Here is a 22,599-nt window from a genome sequence, read left to right as displayed (position 1 = left end):
ACGAAATACACAACAAATTTGTCTACTTCATATCTTTTATTCAATGATAGATCTATAGGGGTGAATAATACATCCCTGTGGTATTACAACAGCAGAAGGATTGCATTATATTTTCACTCGTTTAAATCAGATTTTATTTATCAATAGAGTATTTCTCATTTTTTATTTTTTATATGTGGCACATCTTTCTAAGGGGTCGTAACCTTTCTTAATAGTAGTTTGAAAACAAATTGAGATACGTCAACTTTAATAATCGATATTATACACAAAAATTCTGATATTTTTTTTTAGTTTATACTATGATTTTGATAATAAAAAGATTCGTAAAAAACATAACTTTTTCAAACATATGAGAAGGGTTGCAACCCCTTTGATCTTTACTGTATCTAGTATCTCAGGCTTCTTATAAGAAAGATTTTGCAATTTATTTCGTTTCAAAATATCAATTATTCCTCATTGCTTCAAGGGGAAGTTTTCGTTATGCAAGGGTAGTTCTTGTGAAAAATTCTGTAATACGCAAGCTTAAATATTGGATATCATTAAGGAAAACGCTTTTCTTAATTTTTTTTAGTTCATACTATGTCTTTTATGATGAAAATATTCATAAAAAATCATATTTATTTATATTTTAAATATTGTTCAGGTTGCCAGATACATTAAAAAATTCATTTTTCAGCATGAACTTTAGGGGTAGGTTTCACCCCTTCAAAATGTTTTCCAGCACATAAAAAAATAGGTATCTCTTATTTTTTTATGTACTATTACACTATTGAAATCGATGAATTTGGGTGGAGGGGGTTTTCTGTCAGACCACTTTGGATTTGACTATTTAATTTACTTTTTAAAGGTCAATCTCATAATATTTTACTGAAGGATATAATTTTATTTTTGATTAAGAGGAATGGAATCTAAAAAACAGCTATGATCAAGGAGAATTATAATTTTATTTACAAAACTTGCTGTTGCAGAAAAGAAATCTTGTGAATCTTACTAATTGTTTTGAAATCTCTTGGAATGTTCAAAAATGCTTTGGATTTCTTTTAATCTTTTGAGATATTTTAAATTTAATGTGAACAGGCACTATGTTAACTGTCTAAATAAACAAAGGATTTTGCTACTATTTAAAAGATAATAATGAATTGTGATGCTAATTTTAGAGAATTAAGTAATTTAATTGTTTCCGCGAGATTAACTTTAATGACGCCACCTACGATAACTCAATAAAAATGATCATAATGCGGTAAACAATAATAGGAGATTTTTTTCTTTTCTTTGCTCTATGATGACATATATTACATTTCCCAAAAAACTACCCCTAAGTCTTACACAAAGACCCCCCGTGATCAAAAACGTTTTCAAAATGGGAAAACCTACATTTATATGTATCAAAAAAGCATTAAAAATAATCAAATTAGGAAAAACTGTTAGTTTATATTTTTTTGCTCTTTTTTCGCTCTTCAATAATATATAATACGTTACCCAAAAACTACCCCTAAGTCATGCATACCCTCCACTCGGCATCAAAAACGTTATAAATGTTCAAAACCCACTTTGAACAATGTAAAAATGATTTAGGACTCAAAATTAATAACATGAAACTTGCAAATTTCCCTCTCATTGTTATTTTCCCCGAAACTACCCATCCACGTGAATCTATACAACAAAACATCTTCTGCTGCGTAGATTCACGAGAAAGGGTAGTTTCGGGGGAAATAATTGTGAGAGAGAAATTTGCAAGTTTCATGTAATTAATTTGGAGTTCTAAATCATGTTTACATTTTTCAAGTTCGTTTTACAATATTTAAAACATTTTTGATGCCGAGGGGAGGGTATGTATGACTTAGGGGTAGTTTTTGGTTAACGTATTAAATATTATCGCAAAGCAAAAAAGGGCAAAGAAATATAAGCTAACAGTTTCTTCTAAGTTTGATTATTTGTAATTCTTTTTTCATACATATATATGTTCTGCTGTATACGTTCACGTGAGAGGGTAGTTTTAGGGAAATTATAATTTGAGGGACAGTTTCAAGTGGCATGCAATTAATTTGGAGATCTAAATCAATTTTACATTGTTCAAAGTGGTTTTACAACATTTAAAACGTTTTTGATGAGGAGGGGAGGGTATGTATGACTTAGGGGTAATTTTTGGGTGAACTATTATATATGATCGGAGAGCAAAAAAAGAGCAAAAAAATATCATTTAACACTTTCTTCTAAGTTTTATTTTTTTTTTATCCTTTTTTCATACATATATGTTCCGCTGCATACCTTCACGTGGAAGGGTAGTTATTGAAGGAAATTATAAAGAGTGGGAAATTTTCAAGTGTCATGTAATTAATTTAAAGCCCTAAATCATATTTACATTGATAAAAGTAGTTTTCCCATTTTAAAAACGTTTTTAATCACGGGGCGTAGTTGTGTAAGACTTAGGGGTAGTTGGAGAAACGGTGGCGGCGCCGAGCGGACGGACCTTGAGTTATATTAATAATAAAAATTTGTATATCAAAATTAATCAGTCTTTGCACAAATTAGTAAGCTTGATGATTGTTTCTACTCTTATCTTATCCTTAGAGGTTGTCTTCATTTATATTGGTCAATGTAACAATAAATTCAATTTATAATTTTTAGTACATTTTTTAAGCTATTCCCGAATCAAAATTGATGTGATTTAATCAATACTCTATTGCCACTGCAATTTTTTTTTACTTTATTTAAGTTTGCCCATAATCGGTGGGATTATAAGGAATTCATGGAAATTCATACTGAATTACATTTAATTTTGGAGTTCTAGCTTCATCCCAACAACTTTAAAAATTTGATCCAGACATCTTATTGTACTTTACCCTTTTAAATCTAAGCCTCTATATGGAGGCCAGTTTTCTCCATGTATACGCATATCGCTAAATAGGAGATATCTTCGAAATCCTCTGGTCCGCAAAAGTGATTACCAAAATTCTTTATCCTGAGGCCCACTAGCACGTCACAGTCACATAAGATGTAATGTGATTAATATTATTTAGGTGCTTCATTAGGTGGCAATGGCCCGTGAGAATTTCTACCACTACTTGCAACTGCTTTTTTTCCATGTTAATTTCTTAGATTTTTCTAAGCGTGCTTCTTTGATAAACTTTTTCAAGTGTATCAAACCCTCAGCCACCCTCCAGTACTCTGCATGCAACATCAGGACCACATATAATGGCGTGCCTAGCCGAAGTATACGAGATTCCGCAGTATGGTTTAGGCCCATTGAGGATCTTCAGACCCCCATTTTTTGCAAGCACATCTACTCTTTCGTTGCCCTCAGTGTTCTTATGTCCCGAAAACCAGATCAATTTGACCCAGTTTTTACCAGACAATTTACGAAAACGTGGTGATTGGTGTAACCCCACGTACGAATCTCCTCAAGACAGGTCTTGATTGCTATGATTTCAGCTTGGAATACTGTAGTGAATTTTCTAAGTGCGATTGTTGTTTCAGCACTTGGCTTTATCTCAAATATTCCACCTTAGGACCCTAGGGGGTCGCTTGAATCGTCTGTATACCAAACGAGTCCTCCCATAGTGAATAAATTTGTTCTCATTTGCTCATCATGCCAATCTTCCCTTTTTGGGAATACCACTTTGAATGGCTTCATGAATGAGTATTCTTTCAGCATGTAATCAGAGTGCAAGCGTAGGATTTCATCATCTGTAAGGTTTACTGTTTTTTGCTACTCGTGTGAAGGCGCTAACGACATAGTCAGTAACCTGCATTCCTTATGCCCCAGGCTTAGCGCATTCATTCCCAACTACAGGGTGTCTCGCATTTGAGTCATTAAGGGAATTCCTACAGACCTCACCATGGACTAGCTAAAAGCTAACGCTATCTCCCCTATTTCTATTCTGGAAGCTTCCAGATTATCGAAAAAGCACGAGAAAGGTAACCTAATTCCTTTGAAAACCGTCATGGTCACTTTCGATGGACAACTCCTTTCCATGGACAAAACCCAAGATGTCTATTCTGTGGGAAAAAACCTGACGATGACCAAAACTGACCTAATAGAACTTCATTTTCCCTCTGCATTAACTGTAAAGGTACACATTAGGCTGTTAATAAGCAATGCCTTCTATACGTTGATTAAATGTGTAGATTTTTCTTCACCTCTTTTTAACTTCCCAAACCTACCATCTTTGGTAAAAGCTGATGTTAACTCTATCTCTGTCGGTCCGGGGTGCTCCCAAAAATATAGCCAAGCCGCTAAAAAAAACCTCCTAGTCTAGAACAAAACCCCACTCTCTCCTCCGTCTTCACGGAGGAAATCGCAAACACATTCTGAATCGCAATCCTTCTCTCATCTTCACTTTCGTTTTTCTGGCCCTTTCGGAAATGGAACGAAAATTGCTCGAAGTTGGAGAGATTAAGAAGAGCCAAGCTTCTAAAGTATAGACATAAATACAAATTTGAACATTTTCTAGACTTTCATAAATTTGAAGCTGAAGCTACAAAAACATTCCAAAATACAAAAACCTCCGGCTGGAAATCCTTTTATGAATCTATTACTTCAACTTCCCGAATCTCAGATATATGGAAAAAAATTCGCGGCTTCCGACACAGACTTCTAACTACAATTCAGAGATTTAAGACTGATCCCAGGTTTCCGTATTTCCACCCCTATACCAGTAATGTTTGCGGGGCTGAAAGAACTACCGTCATTTTTTCGCATGAAATTTCTCAAAATACGCTCTGTTCCAACTACTCTACCACTTAGACCAGCGTACACAAGAAAATGACAAACTCAATCTTCGCTAAGCTTTCCCACTCTTCACCGCTTTCCTCTTTTTAAAAAAATATACCCCTCACATTATTTATTTCAGTGCCCCTATAAATTATCTTCTTTATTACTTCATCCAATTTGAAGATCTCAAAATTGACTTTCAGTTGGGGAAAAAATACAAAAAAGTCCTCATCTAAATTTAGAAATTAGGAACTTTATAAAAAACAACCATAAAGATGATTACATCTTCTTTACAGACGGCTAAAAAAACTGAAACCCAACACACAGGAATCGGCATTACTTGCCCCTCCCTCCACATTTTTATTAAACACAACATTTTCCACCTGGCCTCTATTTTCCCAGCTGAAGCAATAGGAATTTGTGAGGTTCTTGATACTATACTAAGTGAGAAACTTGCCCGATCAGTTATCTGTTTTAACTCCCGAAGTGTTCTTTCTTTCTGTCTTAACTTCAACAGCCTGAAATGTAGCTCCTTCTACATCTATAAAATTAGGAACCTTCTCCATCTAGTTAAATCTAAAAACATTTGAATTTACTTTTACTGGATCCCTGGTCATAAGGGAGTCTGTGGTTATGAGATTGCAGACAAACTTGCTAAACAAGCTTACACAGGGGCCTTCTCTTTGGATGACAGAATCACTCATATAGACCTCTTTCAATTAAACTCCACTCAACTAGTGAGAACCTCTAATATATTCCTAGAAAATTAGAGTAAAAATAGAAATGTAGACTTGCACTATTTTAAATTTAACTTCATCTAATCCCCTAAGCCTTGGTTTTTTAACACCAATTTAAGTAGACGAGACATAGTTAACATATCATGGTTAAGGAGTAATAATTACGCCCTGGCAGATAGCCTTGCCAGAGTGAACTTTATAGACTCCTTCTCATGTCCCTGTGGTATCTTATTTCCAACAGAGACCTGGCTACAAGCGGCAGTTAATTCTCAGGAATGGCTCTCTGAAGATAGGTTTGTGATATTGCGGGATGGTCTTGTAGATAGGAGAGGCGGCGGAGTACTGATTGCAATTTGCTTAGATTATGCAGTATCGCATATTGATATGACCACCATTTTTAACTAGAATATAAATATAAATATAATTGATGTGTAAATCCAAATAGATGCACTTTGCGTCTGATCGCGATCTATATTCCACCGAATCTTTCTTCAGAGCCATATTTCTTATTTCTAGACACTCTTATGGTGGTAATCGATTCATATAACCCTAATCTTTTAATTATTGGTGACATTAATTCTGTTTGTTTTACGGATTATCAATTGGGAATATTGCAGGATAGCCTGGCTACGTTCATTGATAATTACATGGTCTCACTTGAATTTAACCTTTATAACTTTACACGCAATTTCTTGGGTCGATGTTCAGATCTGTTTTTTGTGGATATACACAGCGTGTTAGAATAGGCTTTGGCTCCATATTTAACTGCAGATTTTCATCATGCGGCGCTTCTTTATCTTCTTAAAGTTGTTGAGAAACCCCTATGACTCTTTGGATAACTTCATTTTTAATATAAATAATATAAGATATAACTTTCAAAAAGCTAACTTAGCAAGTCTATATATTTAGTTGGTAAACTATGGCTGGTATGAATTAACTAATATGATATCAAAGATTCTAGTAACTATTCATACACGCTTTCTTAATACACGCAATGCCAGCAACTGTTTCCCTCCTTGATGCGCAGCTGTCGTTATTAGAGATATGCAGTTTAAAGATAAGTTTTAGAGGAAGAGTCAAAGAGGTAATTCAGACTGACCAACAAGAAGCATAAAAGCAAGAGTTACATCCCAGTGGGCACAAAATTTGGCGAGTCTTTACGACATCGTTACGACATCTTGACGAAAACTTTACGATATCCTATGTCCATGTCTTTCGGTGTCTTTGCGATATCGTAAAGACATCGTCAGTTCATACGACTTATTTACGATATCGTAAATGTACCTTAACGACATGGACACAGGATGTCGTAAAATTGTGGTAAAGATATCGTAACGATGTCGTAAAGACGTCGCCAAATTTTGTGCCCACTATGATCTGATCTCGATAATTACACTAGTAAGGCTGCTAATGAAATCAGGGAGAATCCGATGGTCTTTTGGAAATTCGTTAATAAGTCATTAGGCCGAACTCTAATTCCTAGTACGATGTTTTTGGATGATTGTAAATTTGAAGGATATAATTCAATTGTAACTGCTTTTGAAAAAAAATTTTAGTGAAGTTTATGAAGGTTGGGCTAACCCTGTCTTAGATCAATTACCTCTGTCAGTTCATAATGACAACTTCAACTTCCTGTTCAGGAAGTTAAAAAAGCGAAAGGTCCAGTTTTAAACATTTGATTTAAAATTGCTCGTTTAATATTCACAGTCAAATATTGCTAATAATTAAATAATTGTTGTTTCTGCTAATTAATTTATTTTTTATTTTTATGTGTTGAAAATGGAGTATTTGAAACTGAAACTGTATTTGAATAAAGTTTCAAATTGAATAATTTGGACGTTTACATTTTTTATCGGTTTTAGAGTCGTTTTAGAAAATCAATTATTGTTAACTTTATAATACTTAATATATATGTAATTCGATTAAAAAATCTTATTTTTATGATCAAAGTTGATCAACTAGAAACGTAATATGTTATCATGTTGCACATATGCAATATACCCTCTGGTATTCTTCTTTTTAACAATAAAAATTTTTAATTTTTAATTCAAAATATTTATTTGAAGTTGGCGGGCGCCTTCTAAGTGGGCAAAATATTTGGCGACGTCTTTACGACATCGTTACGACATCTTCACGACATCTTTACGACATCCTATGTCCATTTCGTTTCGGTGTCTTTGCGATATCGTCGGATCATACGACTTCTTTACGATATCTTAAAGACAGTTTATCGACATGGACATAGGATGTCGTAAAGTTGTCGTAAATGTGTCGTAACGATGTCGTGAAGACGTCGCCAAACTTTATGCCCACCTGGTTAATTCATATGTTTTCAATATGATCAAATCAATTTAAAACCTTTAAATTTCTCAAGAATATTTTTAGCTGACTTGAATTTTTCTTCAAATATTGAAACATCATTCTAAAAGTGATAAAATTGCCATTAAGTCTTCCAAATCTTCTAAAGTAGGTTGATAAAATTTTTTTATTCACATAAAACCATTAGAAAATTTTTTGATCTTCTAAAGTTGTGGTTTCAAATCTTAAAAAAAAATTTTTCTTTTAACTTTGAAATTATTTTTCACTCTACTCAAATATTCCATTTTTTAAAAATTGTTCCCAAAAATCTTCAGAAAATTTTTATTAATAATAAATGAATGAAATAAAACAAAGAAACAATAAATAAATAAAAGAAGGGTTGTTTCATAAAAGGAAACCCTTAATTTGCAATCAAATTCATAAAAGATAAATGTAATGTCAGTGAGAAGGCGTAAGGTCAATGTGAATAACAAACAAACATACCTGGTCTACGTTAAAAATTGAAGTGAAGAATCAGAGCAAAAAAGTTATAGAAACACATTAAAACATGACGTAGAACAACGTACAATACGGAGAAAAACAGTTGTTGATGAAATAGTTTGGGAAAGCATTATCTTTTGAAGTATTTCTGATTAATTTAATGTTTTTCATTCTAAATTCTGGATCACAAATTCTAAGAATTCTGTAAAAAAGGCCTGTGACAAAACCAATTTTTTGGCAAATAGGATGAAAAGAGTGACAGTAAACTTAGAAATTTCAGGTCATCTTAAAATCACACAGTTTAAAGCATCAGGTATATGAATGTTATTAAACATGAAAACTACATTTAAAGAAACTAAAACGTGATTAGGAGAAATACTACGTGACTTAATTTTGCTTACCAAGGATGAGCCATAGTGATTGTTTTTATTTTTATTTTTAAACCTTGACGGAGCCGTTGGAATGTCAAATAAATATTTACATAAGATAAAGTTTATCTTTCGTCAGTTAAATTTTATTATTCGTCAGACAAACGTGCTGCAGCGTTTTCATCCAATTAAAAATAAAATTATTCATGGGGTTTACTGTGATATAGAGACGAGATCTTATTACATAAAACACTAATTTCGTAAGAAGTTGTGGCCTTCCTAAAATCCATCAAAAGGATTTTTCTTTAAGCTGTTCCTAAAAAAAAATCTTTTATAAAAAATAATTTTGAATTAAAACAAAAACTAGAAAAGATCACTGTTCTTTCTGTTCATATTTTGGCCTCTTTTGATCCAACTTCTCTTTTCATTTATGTTCCTTTATATATTGTGATTAAAAGTATTGACGAAGATGGCCTAATATTATAAATGTTACTGCTTCACATTTAAAAAAATTTAAAGAAGAAATCAAATTCCTAATGAATAACACTTATTTTCAATTTAATCCAAATTTTTACAGACAACCAGAAAGACCCTTACACGTCAGACAAATGGAACACCAAATAGTGTTAGACTACCTAGTGGGCACAAAGTTTGGCGACGTCTTTACGAAATCGTTACGGCATCTTTACGACAACTTTACGACATCCTATGTCCATGTCGTTTTGATGTCTTTACGATATCGTAAACACATCGTCAGATCATACGACTTATTTACGATATCGTAAAGACACCTTAAAGACATAGACATAGGATGTCGTAAAGTTGTCGTAAAAATATCGTAACGATGTTGTAAAGACGTCGCCAAATTTTGTGCCTAATGAGTAGCTTATAATAATGTCCTTAACAACCACTTACGTTATAATCATAATGATAATATTCCTTATTTTTTTCTATGGAATGATATTGAAGTTCTACATAAAAAAAGTATAATTCCACAAAACGAGCCTTAGCTTAATTGGTTTTTATAAAAAAGGAACTAGATCATTTCCTTCATAAAATTATTGATTTCAAACATGCTTATGAATCATACAATTCTAGTATAGAATATTTTCCGTAAAATTATCACAATATTATTGTTAAATACTTTTCTATCTTTTTATTAAAATTAATTTTATGTTCATTAACAAAAATTATTTTGCTTGTTTCTTGTTTCTTAATAACTTCAGCACGTCATCTGTTATTATATAATAAAATCTGTTTTAAAATTGACGCCTTTTCTTTTAAATCATTGTATGATTGGTTAGTCTACATTGTTGACAGTCACTTTTGGAGTGATTCTTGTGGGAGCAGGATGCAATCACAGCATGCTCTTATAAAAATTAATATGTTATTTTTGAACATTATAAGTTCAACTTATTTTCATCCCATTTTTATGTTCATCCAAACAACTCTGAACCATTAAAAATCTTTTTGGAAATTTAAATATGGTCACTATAATTTTTCACTTTTGAAACATAACCTCTTAAATCTTCTAAAATCTAAATTCGTAATTTTTTATTACTCTTTTCTAATTCTGATCGAATTATAAGTTCACTTTATTTTTACACCTGGTTTAGAATGTAAATTATTACCGATGAGTTCCGCTAATGATGAAAACAGTGATTTTTTGAAACGCTGGGAAAATTTTAAAATAAAAACTTGTTTGAAAGAGTTACAAAAAACTTACGTTTTTCTTTTTACATTCTCAGCATTTGATGAAAGAAAGGACGAGTTCATTAACCAGCCACTTTTGATAAAAATTCAAAAAGTGAGCGCATTTTCTATGTACGAATGTACAATGTAAAATGTAAAATGTACAATTGTAAAATGTAAAATGTACAATTCTATGTACGAATCTTTATAGTATTGGAAAGAACAAAAGATTCATTTTTATGATTTTTTTCAATAAAAAGAAAATTCTCAGAGTTATAGCGTTTTCAACATTTTTTTAATTAACCGAAAATCAAAATTTGAAGCTGAAAAACGCACGGTATGAAAAAAAGTTTGAAAAGAAAAACATTTATTTTTAAAATCCCTACAAGATTATCATAACCAATTTGTGGATTTTCCTCAAAAATCTAAAATTCAAATTTTTATTGCACAAAAAATAATGGAAAATAAAAACTTCCATTTTGTGGACAAACTATGTAGGATACAAAAAAAGATGAATCAACAAAAATGGTTGTCCCAAAAAATATCTACAATTTCGTTAAGAATCACTTCTTGATAGGACGCGTACTTTTTGTTTTATTCGTGAAAAAAGTAAAATAAAAAAAAAATGTATGGAAAAACGACGAAAGTTACGAGAAAAAAAATCCAACAAAGCCTGTTTACAAATGTAAATACTGCTATCTGAAAGAGATCTTTTTGATAAAGTTTTTTTCAAGCATTCCAAATGCAAAAAATAAATATCCGAGTGCGAGGTAACTTATTATCATACGCGAAGCGCGAGATTCAACCGTCGCGCGCCCTGGGCGCGCTCAAAGTTGTGAGCGAAGCGAGCCTCGCGCGTAGCGCGCGACGAGACTGTGCCCGCAAAGCGGGCAGATTTTTTATCTTATATTCCTAATATTTTAAAAGTCATTTGATAAAATTATTTAAAAAATTCCCATGCACATTGATAATATTTTTTTTAATCTCTTGACGCTATGTAAAATTGTGGTAACGAAAAAACTAAAATCCTGAAAAATTAAAATAAATCTCTTAATCTTTTCCACATTTTTATCCATACCTTTTGAAATCCTCAAAACTTAGAATTATTCTTTTAAAATTAAACCTGAAAACTCTAAAATTGTCTCAAAAATCTTTGTGAAAAATCTTAATTTCATATTCTTTTAAAATTATTTTTAAAAACGTTACGCAATTCACGTAATTTATACACGGCCTCTTAGGACAAAGAACATCGTAAAGAACTATGATTTAGCTTGGAATAAATAATTTTGACATGGAGTACAAAATGTATAATACAATTAATATGATAATTTGGCAAGCGACATTTTTGACATCAAACACGAACTTTGAGAAATAATTTTAATTTTGATCAAGAAAAATGAAATATAAAAAACAGCTCTGTTTAAATACAGAATTATTATTTTGTTTACAAAATTCTCTGTTTCAGATAATAAATCTTCTAAAATGTTTCTATATCTCTTGAATTCATAAAGAATTATATGGAATTAAATTTATTTCCTCGAGATTAATTTTAATGAAATGTAAATACCTAAAAGTTTAACACTAAATCATATAATCTAACAAACAAAAACTATATGAAATATGTATCATGTATAATAATCTAATAAGGTAATAATAAAATACTCATAACTTATATTGATAATCAAAATTTTAATTTCTACGAATTTAATAGTCTTTGCACAATTTGTTAAAGATGAGGATTGTTTCTATTATTTTCTTATTTCTGGCGGTAGTCCTCCTTTCTTCTGGTAAATATAATAATATACTAAATAAATTATTTTAGGCAGATTTTTCTATACTATACACGAATGAAAATTTGGTTGATCAAAGAACATATGCCGGAATGAAAATAAATGTGCCGTTTTAATTGCTAAATTCTCCGATGTTATTTGAACTCCGCGTACTTGTGTGCTTTGATACGCTGATTACGAATTAAATAGTAAACACTGGTGACCAGGCTATCTTCATGGTGAAGCGATGAAAAAACCATCAAAAACATAGTTGCGTTTATCTAAGCCAATATGCAAAATTTCGCAAAATTTTTTGTACAAAAGTTGAAACTCCAATTAAAGTACCTATTTTATGTTTTGAATATTTTTTTCTGCGACTGATGGTTGATCAAACACCAACCCTTTTTCCCAGATCTCGTGGGGGGCAGGAAGGTACCCCTGTCACAGGCTACAGAAATAATGTTGGTCAAACGCCTACCCCCTTTTCAGGGCCCGTATGTGTGGAGGGGGGGGGGGTTAGGAACTCCTGTGACTGGTCCCAGAAATAATTTTGTTCAAAACCCTACCCCTTTCCCAGGTCCCATGCTGGTCGGCAAGGCGCTCCTCTGACTGGTCACAGAAATACTGTTTTAACCCTTTATAATACTTTCCAACGCTTCTTAAAGTCCCGTGGGGGCGGGAAGGTACTCCTCTGACTGGTTACAGATATAATTTGAGTCAATCCCTTACCCCTTTGCCAGGTCCCCTGGAGGGCGGGAAAGCACCCCTGTGACTGGTCACAGAAACAGTGTTGGTCAAACCCCTATCCCTTTCCCATATTCCGTAACGCGGGGGGGGGGGGGCTGTGACTGACTACAGAAATAATGTTGGTAAAACCCGCATGGCTTTCTAACGTCTTGTTGTGGGCGGCAAAGCACTCCATTGGTTTCGGCTTAGCATCTAATCACGCTCTTCACCGCAGGAGGGTTGAATTACTTTAAAAAGCATACTTTTTTGTCTTTTTTCCTATTTTGTAATTTTTTCCATTGCTCTCATTTATTTTTTATTTTCATGATTTTCTTATTATATAATATATTTGAATTTATGGTCTGTAAGTTTGCTCTTGTGCACTCCTCCTCGTGAGAGGAATCGTCTCATCCACCGCCAAGAGGACACGACGTTTTGAGTGTGTGCCACGGTTTCACGGTTTACAAACTCCTCGGAGTAATTCCCGGTATTCCGGACAATACCATGATCTTAGAGGTTAACCCAGTGGACACAAAATTTAGCGACGTCTTTATGACGTCGTGACGACATCGTTACGACAACTTTACGATGTCCTATGTCCATGTCGTTAGGGTGTCTTTACGATATCGTAAATAAGTCGTTTGATCTGATGATGTCTTTACAATATCGCAAAGGCACCGAAACTAATGGACATAGGTTGTCGTAAAGTTGTCGTAAATATGTCGTGAAGACGTCGCCAAATTTTGTGCCCACTGAGAATATAACCCTTCCAACTATCGGTGTGGATCTCCTTCCTTTTCGCGACGTGCTTTTTTATTTATTCTATTAAAGCAGCTTGATCTCCCGTATTTTTGAGACAGATTTCCAACCTATACCTGTAAGGCGGTCCTCTGTAGATCATTTCGAGGATTTATGATCTTTCCACTGCACGCCCTCCCTCGTATTTTCGACGGCCGATCTTGCAGTCATCGACTACTTAGTCATTTCGACTACTTCACCGACACCTCCGATGCGACCTACCTCTTCGAATTAACTTTCAAGAGAAACCATGCAGATCTCCCTACAAAAAGAGAAGTGCTCAAACCACGTATTTTCCGCAACGGTATTAGTATGACGGGACTTGCCTGCTTTATAACACAAAAACTGGCCGCAAGGCACTTCCAATTCCAAAAGAGTCATTTTTTCACGTCACTAATAGTACTAATAGTACTAATAGTTACTAATAGTAACTGATAGTAGTTACGCATGTAACTACTATTAGCGCGGAAGGTAGAGAAAGGTCTGTCATCTCAATGAGATCTACAACTTTTGTAAAAAATATTCTGCGAAATGATGTGTTTTGGCTGAGCTAATCGCAAAAAACCTTGATTTTTAGGGTTCTTTTTTCATGAAAATTGATGTATCACTAATTTTAGCGAAAATTATCACTCGCAGATCCAAATTTTTTTAACAAAAAGTGTGTAAGTCGATGAGCTATAGAACTTTTTAAAAAATATTTAGCGAAATTTTGCGTATTGGATTAGATGAACGCAAAAAGCTATGATTTTTATGGGGTTTTTCATGCTTTTATCATGAAAGTCGCCTTGTCGCCAATTTTAATGATCATATTCGTAATATACTCGTCAAAATACATTAGTATACGAAGTTTAAAGAAAATCTGAGAATTTAGCCATTCGGAACTTTATCTAAAAATAAAATAAAATTTTGAACGGACGACGATTGAGCGTCCAGGATGCACAACGATTTCAGTTCGTGGAGTCAGCCAGCCTAGTAGACAAGAGAGGGGATAACGCGTTGGCACGTAACGAGTTAATTAAATAAATAATTTTTCAACTGCTGTGGTTTCTTCAATATTGCCGGATCATTTCGTTTTTTGCATGGAAATACTCATTAGTCTTTAGCACTTGCAGTTTATCTAATTAAATTACTTATTATTTTATAAATTTTTGATTTTTTAACAACACCCAAACTTCCTATAACTTTGAGATGAACACCTCCGTTATAAATATCAAAACAGGCCGAAATGAACAATATCAGTTAAGTTTTTATACATTTGATTATAAAATATTTGAAATTTAGAAAGATTTATTTGCATTAACAGCACTGAAGCGCACAAATAAGCAAAGGCTTGGTGCAGCGCTGCGAATAACAAAAGATGCCTTGCTATGTATGTCAACCTTAAATTTCTAGACAGTTCCCGTGTTTTAAAAAAATCGAAAATATACAAAATAAGTCGTTTAATTAGGTTCTTTGCAAGCGCTATAGACTCGTGAGTGTTTCTATGCAAAAACCAGCACGCATTGATAATTATTAACGAAATAAGAGCAGTTTTAAGATTATTTGTCCAATTAACTTGACCCCTATTAACGCGTTATCTTGCCTACAAGGAGAAAAAAACGGATGTGTTTGTCGAGAATCATGCTGCTGATGCGCGTGATGGGATAAAAGTTCTTCTAAATGCTCCAAAATATTTTAAAGTGACTAGTGTACGGTGAACATGCGAGTGATACACGGCGATCATGCGCGTGAATCAGACTTAGAACTTTCACGCCAACCACCACTGCGACCACAGTGTTCAGCATTATTTTCACGCGCATCAGCACTGCGAGGTCGCAGCGATAAGAATCGTTTTTGTAACAAGTGTGATCGAAACGTTTCTCACCGCTGCGACATCGCAGTTTTGATGCGCGTGAACATAAGGCTGAACGTTGTGATCACAGTGGTGGTTGGCGTGAAAGTTCTAGGTCTGATTCACGCGCATGATCGCCGTGTACCACTCGCGTGTTCACCGTGCACTAGTCACTTTAAAATATTTTGGAGCATTTAAAAGAACTTTCATCCCATCATGCGCATCAGCACCGTAAGTCACGGCAGCCACAGCCATTTTGTTTTCCCGTGTACTAGGCTGGCTGAGTCCACGCGCTTTGGTCGTTCTGGAACCTGGACGCTCGATTGTGACCGAACTCGCGCTAGAATTTTATTGAATTCTAAAGCGTTAAAGGTTAATTTGAGAGTTTTTGTTTACTTCGGTGCTTCGGCACTTTTGCTCCTGAAAAAGGGTTTGGGATTTTACCCAAGGAGGAAAGTGACATTTTATTTGTCTCCTGCTTTACCTAATGCTGCGATTTCTGTTTAAAGAGGAAGGTTAGTTACTCCTCTCTCTCTCCAGAAGAGAAAAATGTGCCGGAAGATCGTTTAGAAGGAAAATTCAATCCACTGTTTCTTTTTGCAGAGCTAAGTTTACAATTCGACTGCTTACCTAATGGAGAGCCTATTCCTGGCGTTTCTTGTACCAAACCTTCTAATTCTTCAGAAAGACATAATTCTTTGGTAGGGCCTCTTCCTTCTTCCATATCTCACTCTCCTGTTTCTGCGGCTAGGGCCTTTTCTGCCGGGACTTCTCGCCGCTCTAGAACAAGATCTCCATCTACTAAGGTTTCCTCTCCTCTCGTACTCGGATATGAACTTGGACGGCTTACATTTATTCGTCTTATTCCCAACACAAATCGAAACAGAATGTTTGAAATTCGAAGATACACTTTTCCTGATGATAAACCAATTCTAATAAGAGAAAAACGTGCGGTCTTCGGGCCCATGCCAAAGGAAGAGCAAAGTGTATTATCTACGTCAAATGGTGACGTTTTTGCAATAGTGGATAGTTCCACAAATAAATCACTTCGTGGAATATATAGCGCAAGAAGTTTCTCTGAAAAGAGAATGAAAATAAACATGGAGACCGGCCGTGTTAGTGACATGACCGTAGAAGAAATCAAGGAAACTCCGTTAGGTAGGAACCGCCCGATCGCAAGAAATTTTGAAATAATATTTGTAGACGGCTTCCAACCACAAGAAAAACTTAATTAAAATAAAAGTTTTTATACTAAAAAATAATATCGTTTGTGATTGGAAGTAGGATCTAAATTTTATGCGTAAATAATATTTCAGGAACTACATTCTAAAAGTTTCTCGAAATTTTTTTCGCTCAACAGCATTCTACCCTGGTCAAATCTTGAAAAAAATCTTTAAATTTTATTTTTAAATGTTTTCAGTTTTGACTTGAACACATTATTTTAACTAATGGTTTGAATTTTTTTAATGAAATTTACAGAAAACATTATGTATAGTATTATATATTTCTCAGAGTATGATATGCACTAAAAAAATTTACATTTCATTATCAATGAGTAATAAAAAAACTAACATGAATTTGCAGCTTTCAGTATTTATTTTTCTTACTGTTTTACCGTTTATGTTAATAGTTTCCAGGTACATATATTGAAAGACATAATAAATCAAATAAAAAGTTAAAAATACATAAATGCTCACTAAGATTGAGTAGTGTGATAAGAAAAAAATAATATCCATGCTTAAAACTTAATTCGTTTAGGTTAAAAAGTTGATTCTTATCAGGGTTTCTATCAGGCCAGGCATCTGGGAAAACTGAAAATATTGATTGCTGAAAAAAATATAATAAAAATATAAATACTAATTTTGAATTGGGGCAGGAAGGTTTGGTAAAGAAGTATAATTTCGAATTTAAGACGTGAAATTTTCGAAAAGATTTAGAGACAGTGAATTTCGAATAAAATTAATATTCTAAATTTGGTCAATAGGGATTTTGGTAAAGAAATATAATTTTAACCTTGAGAGAGTTTTCAGAGAGATTCATAAAACTGAGTTAGATCAGTAAATAAGTTGAAGAATTGCAAAAATAATTTAAAAAAAAATTATTATTCTAAATTTGGACAATAAGGATTTTGGTAAAGAAATATAATTATAACCTTGAGAGAGGGAATTTTCAGAGAGATTTATAAAACTGAGTTAGACCAGTCAATAAGTTAAAGAATTGCAAAAAGAATTGCTTAAATAATTATAATTTTGACTTTACACTGGAATTTTCTGAACAATAAAAATTTTTTATTGGAAAAAGCAATTATTGGTATGGAACAAGAAATTTTGAAAAATAATTTTAATTTCGATTAATGAAAAGGAAATTTTTAAGAAAGCGTGTGGAACAAGAATTCTGTGAAAATATTTTTATTTTCACATAGAATAAGGAAATATAAAAAGTACCTATTCAACATTTAAAAGATTAGTGCTTTTACCAAATTCCCTGATATATATTATAATTTTTTAGGACCAAAAGTAATTTTATGTCAAATGGACCATGAAAAATTAACAAATGAGAATTGCTTAAAAATTGAACATTTTTTCGTCTTTGTCGTTTGTGTTAAACTACGCCTAGCGTAAGATCAAATTATCTAAGATTCGATAAAAATAGTTCCTTTAAATATACCAATAAAAAGAGCAAAACAAGTATAATAATATAGGACCTCTTTTTAGCTAGTCCTCTAGAAAAGATCCGACGACTCAAGCGACACCAAGAAGGATGAATAAAAAACTAAACACGCCATTTTTTGATGTATTGCAAATTTTATGTCAAACAATTTTTTTTTGCTCTTTAAACTTCCAAAAAGGGACAATGAATAGTTATTTCATTTTTCGCAATAAAAAAAATGCGATCTGAAAATTGCTCTACCGCCTCGGATTTTCGGGATACCCTAACCTTAGGTGCAAAAAATACTATTTTCTGACATATATGAGGTTATGTGTATCGATTTTTGAGGATTTCATTTTTATGAACTGCTCAATGTTCTAAAATGCATTAGGATCCACGCGGATATCAAGCAATTGATTGGTTTTATTTTATCTAAAACCCCTAACCTACAAACTTTAATGCACAAAATCCTACCCACATACCTTGAACCTAAAAAATAGAAGTACCATTAACCCTAAGTACACTAATATATATTTTTATGAAACAAAGAAATAAAAATAAATAAAAAAAAATAAAAGAAGTGTGACATAGTCCGCTTCACGTGGCACACCTTGGAAAACATAGAGTAAATCGTAATTCTATGATTAAACGATCTGATTTTGATGTGTTACGCTATATAAAGAAAGTAATGTCATTTACAATAACATAATTGACAAAAACCGATTTAAAATACTCACAAAGCCTAAACCAACAATTCAAAACCCCATAAGGCCCAAGGTTTGAAGCCGTAGTTCCAAAAAAGGTTTACGGTTTGTGGGTAAGGGGTTTGTGAGTTAGTAGTTTATGAGTAAGGGGTTTGTGGGTTAAGGATTTCTGGCCTTGGGCTTTGTTAGTAAGGCATTTGTGAACTTTGGGTTTATCGGTTGGGGTTTTGTCGATTAGGGATTGGTGGGCTTCGCAGTTTGTGGGTAAGGGGTTTGTGGTTTCATGATTCGCGGGCTTAGGGTTAGTGACCTTGGGATGTGTGGAGTTACGTTCTGTGGATTTATATTTTTTAAGGTTAGGGTGTGAGCTCCTAGATTTTGTAAGCTTAAAATTTAAGAGCTTAAAACTTTTGGGACGCCTGTTGACTGCTACTTCTAGGCGATGCGTTTGAAGTATAGCAGGCAACAGGCATTATACGTCTTATATTATTTTAACTTTTTACCGTTGCAAAAAAAAAATATTGCGATTATTCGCTCGATTCTGTTATTGTCGCTAAGTTCAATATACCGAGCATAAGGGACAGTTTCGTTCAACAGCGAATTAAGAAAAGGAATTCCTAATCGGTTGATATTGGCTGGACAGGAAATAAAAATAATCTTATTTTCATTCGAGAGTCTCTGACGCCCATCAATCGAAAGATATAGGCAATGGCCCTCGAACTCATTAGACAAAAGAAAATCAAGTACCTTTGGCTTGCAGCGGGAAGGATTTACTGTCGAAAGGAGGATGTGTCCCCTAGCATTCAGTTTACATCACTTCAACGCGTTGATGAACTTAAATAGCAGTTAGGCTTTCATCGATTTGGGTTTGTTTTCGGCTGTACATTATCAATATATTTTTCCACTGACATATTAGGTGAATATTATCTTAGTATTAATTATTTATTATTATTATGCATCTTATTTTATATAACCAATACTGTTCTTATTTTTTAGTATTTGATACTGATTTTTGTCTCAATTACGGTATATTGCATAAGACATCAGAGGTTCTTTGGAATCATTAAGTTTGGTCTCTTGGAGAGGCATCTCTTGCATGACTTTCTTATCTAGCTTTGTCAAAGGTTACTTTACTAAGAGCTTCATTCTTGCTATGCAGTTAACTTTAATGTATATAACTTAATATCTGAATTGATACTCTATCGATTTGCCACGTAAATGCTCAGGCTATCTTGACCCATTATCCAGAATTTAAGCATTGTTTTAGCTCGCGGTTCTATCACGTTATATTTGTTTCAAAGATTTGGCTGAGCCCTAACTATTCCTTCAGTTATGTTGCTCTTGATAAGCACACCCTATCTCGTAGAGACAGACATGCAACGAGATAAGGTGTAATCTCCCTTTACCTACTCGATAGTTTCAGGGGTGCTGTGGCAGGAGTGACTCCATTACCAACTCCTCTGTCAACTGGGTTTATTTTTATTAAGGTTAGATCCACAGAAGATAGAGCTTTGTTAGGTGTTATATATAAAGCGGCAAACTCCTCCATTGGAAGTAATCTAGAGTCAGAAATGTTTGCACATATTTCCAGTTACAATAACATTATCAGCAAAGGTGATTTCTATACTAATCTAAACTCAACGACCAGCTAAGCTAAATATTTAAGGTCCGTAGTACATGCATCAGGATTGTCAATAGTTCTCCATGCATCTACACATCATACAGACCGATCTAGTTCTCGTATAGACCTTCTGTTAGTGTATCCTATTTAGCAGCATCCCATTTCCTTTCTATCTAACCATGACCATATTAATGTCACTTTTAAATTTACCAATAACTTCACCCCTAGCATATTTCAGACTTTAATATGCAATCTCTCAAACATAGATGAATCTGACTTCTTCGACCATCTTACAACATATAAATGCTAAAAAAATTTCTTTTTAGCAGAATGGTTATACGAAGACCACCTCACTGTCACCCCTTTTAAACTAAGCTTTTGATAATAATATAATAATAATAAAATTTTAATAATTTTGCCCATGGATCACCTCTAATATTAGAATACTGATGAAAGAACGTAATAATAAACTTAGATTGGCGAAAAGAAGGAAAAAAATACGGCGATAAAAGCTGAATTGCGGAAGATTAGGAACCTTCCTTAATTGTATTTCTAATTCCTCCATGGTTTCTGTCCTGATATTCAAGGCCCCATCTCAAGGCAAATTTAAGGGTGTGTAGTCAAGATCCGCTTTACAGATAGTACTGTAAATCGCAATTTTTCGTTTGCTGTTAAAATAGTCTCGCAACTGCATCACGTGGGACTCACACATTTGTTTAACATCTACAACGTTCCTACACCCTAAATGTCGTGGTAGAACTACTCTTTCAATCGCTGAGTTTCTGTGGTGCATTCGGTGCTTTGTTATTACTACGCGAACAATTCTGTTTAACTTTTCAAGTTCGGTGTTAGACCATTTTATGAATCCGAAGGAGTGCGTGAGGACAGGGATAGCGCATGTGTTGATTGCCCTGATTTTGTTTGCCAAATTGAGAAAACTCTTCATAATTAATCTGAGTCTCGTAGTGAAGGCAGTCGTGAGGCTTGTCTGAACAATCGTATGTTGAATACTCTTAGATTCAAGAATACCTAGATATTTATATGATTCGCCTGCAGCTATTGACTTGATGTCATTTTCGAACTCGCTCTCTAACTCTGCGGTCCCTAATTTCCCTCAGATTAAATACCTTGTTCTACATTTATCTAATCCGAACTCCATGTGGATATCATGGGAAAACTTCTTTGTGACATCGATCACTTGCTGCAGTTTCTGGGCTGAATTAGCTTACAGCTTGAGGTCATCCATGTAAAGAAGATGGGTCGCTTGATGACCATCCTCATTATCATGAATTCTGAACCCATGAGACATGCTGTTTAGTGTTTTGCTCAATGGATTCAACGCTAAACAGAAACATAGTGCGCTGAAGGAGTCTCCTTGAAATAGACCCGTCGTTAAGCGTATTGATCTAGTTATCCTTGGTTGTCCATGAATAAAATACTTGATTCTTGTACACCAGAGCCTCCATGCACGGCTTATAAAGTTAATCATGCGTGGCAGATTTTGTAAAGTTTTAAGACTTCAAGCAAATAGTCATGCGGCACGGAAGGAAACGCTTGCTTCTTGTCAAAGTATGCCCTGTGTACAACATCCGTTTTGTTCTTCTGTAAGAATGTTATTCTTGTCTAAAGGATAATATACCTTATCTGCAATGATAGCTGTAAGACATTTATAAATTGTTGGAAGACAGGCTATCGGTCGACAGTCAGATGGATTTTGAGCGTCTGGTTTTTCTGTTACATATACGTAGTACCCTGGAGCATAAAGCCTAGCATCAGATCGGGGTGCTCAATGATCTTCTGAAAACACCTTGTTAATGCAAGATGCATACTCCTCAGGTATTTGTACCAGAAGTTCTGCGCCATGTCCGAACCTCGAGCTTTCCAATTTCTTGCCCTTGTCAAGACCGCTGAAAAATCTGAAGCTGTGATGTTCGTCAGTTGCATTTTAGGGCTATTTCTTGCCCTTCCTTCCTCTAGTTTATACCATGCAGAGTCCACATTGCCTCTGTTAATTTTTCCTTAATCAGCCGACGATTAGTTAGTCATATCTTCCAATTGAGGGACTTCGGTGCCTTGCTGGTTATTTGACTTTACTCACATTTCGCGATAGAACCTTCTTTCATCTGTCTGAAAGTTTCAATTTTGTTGCCTACGTGCACTATTTTTCTTGTACCGGCGCAGTTTGGCAGTA

Source organism: Belonocnema kinseyi, chromosome 4 (assembly GCF_010883055.1).
Source record: "Belonocnema kinseyi isolate 2016_QV_RU_SX_M_011 chromosome 4, B_treatae_v1, whole genome shotgun sequence".
NCBI classification, from domain to species: Eukaryota; Metazoa; Arthropoda; class Insecta; order Hymenoptera; family Cynipidae; genus Belonocnema; species Belonocnema kinseyi.
The sequence above is the reverse complement of the archived record's forward strand: the minus strand, read 5'-3'. Positions refer to the sequence as shown.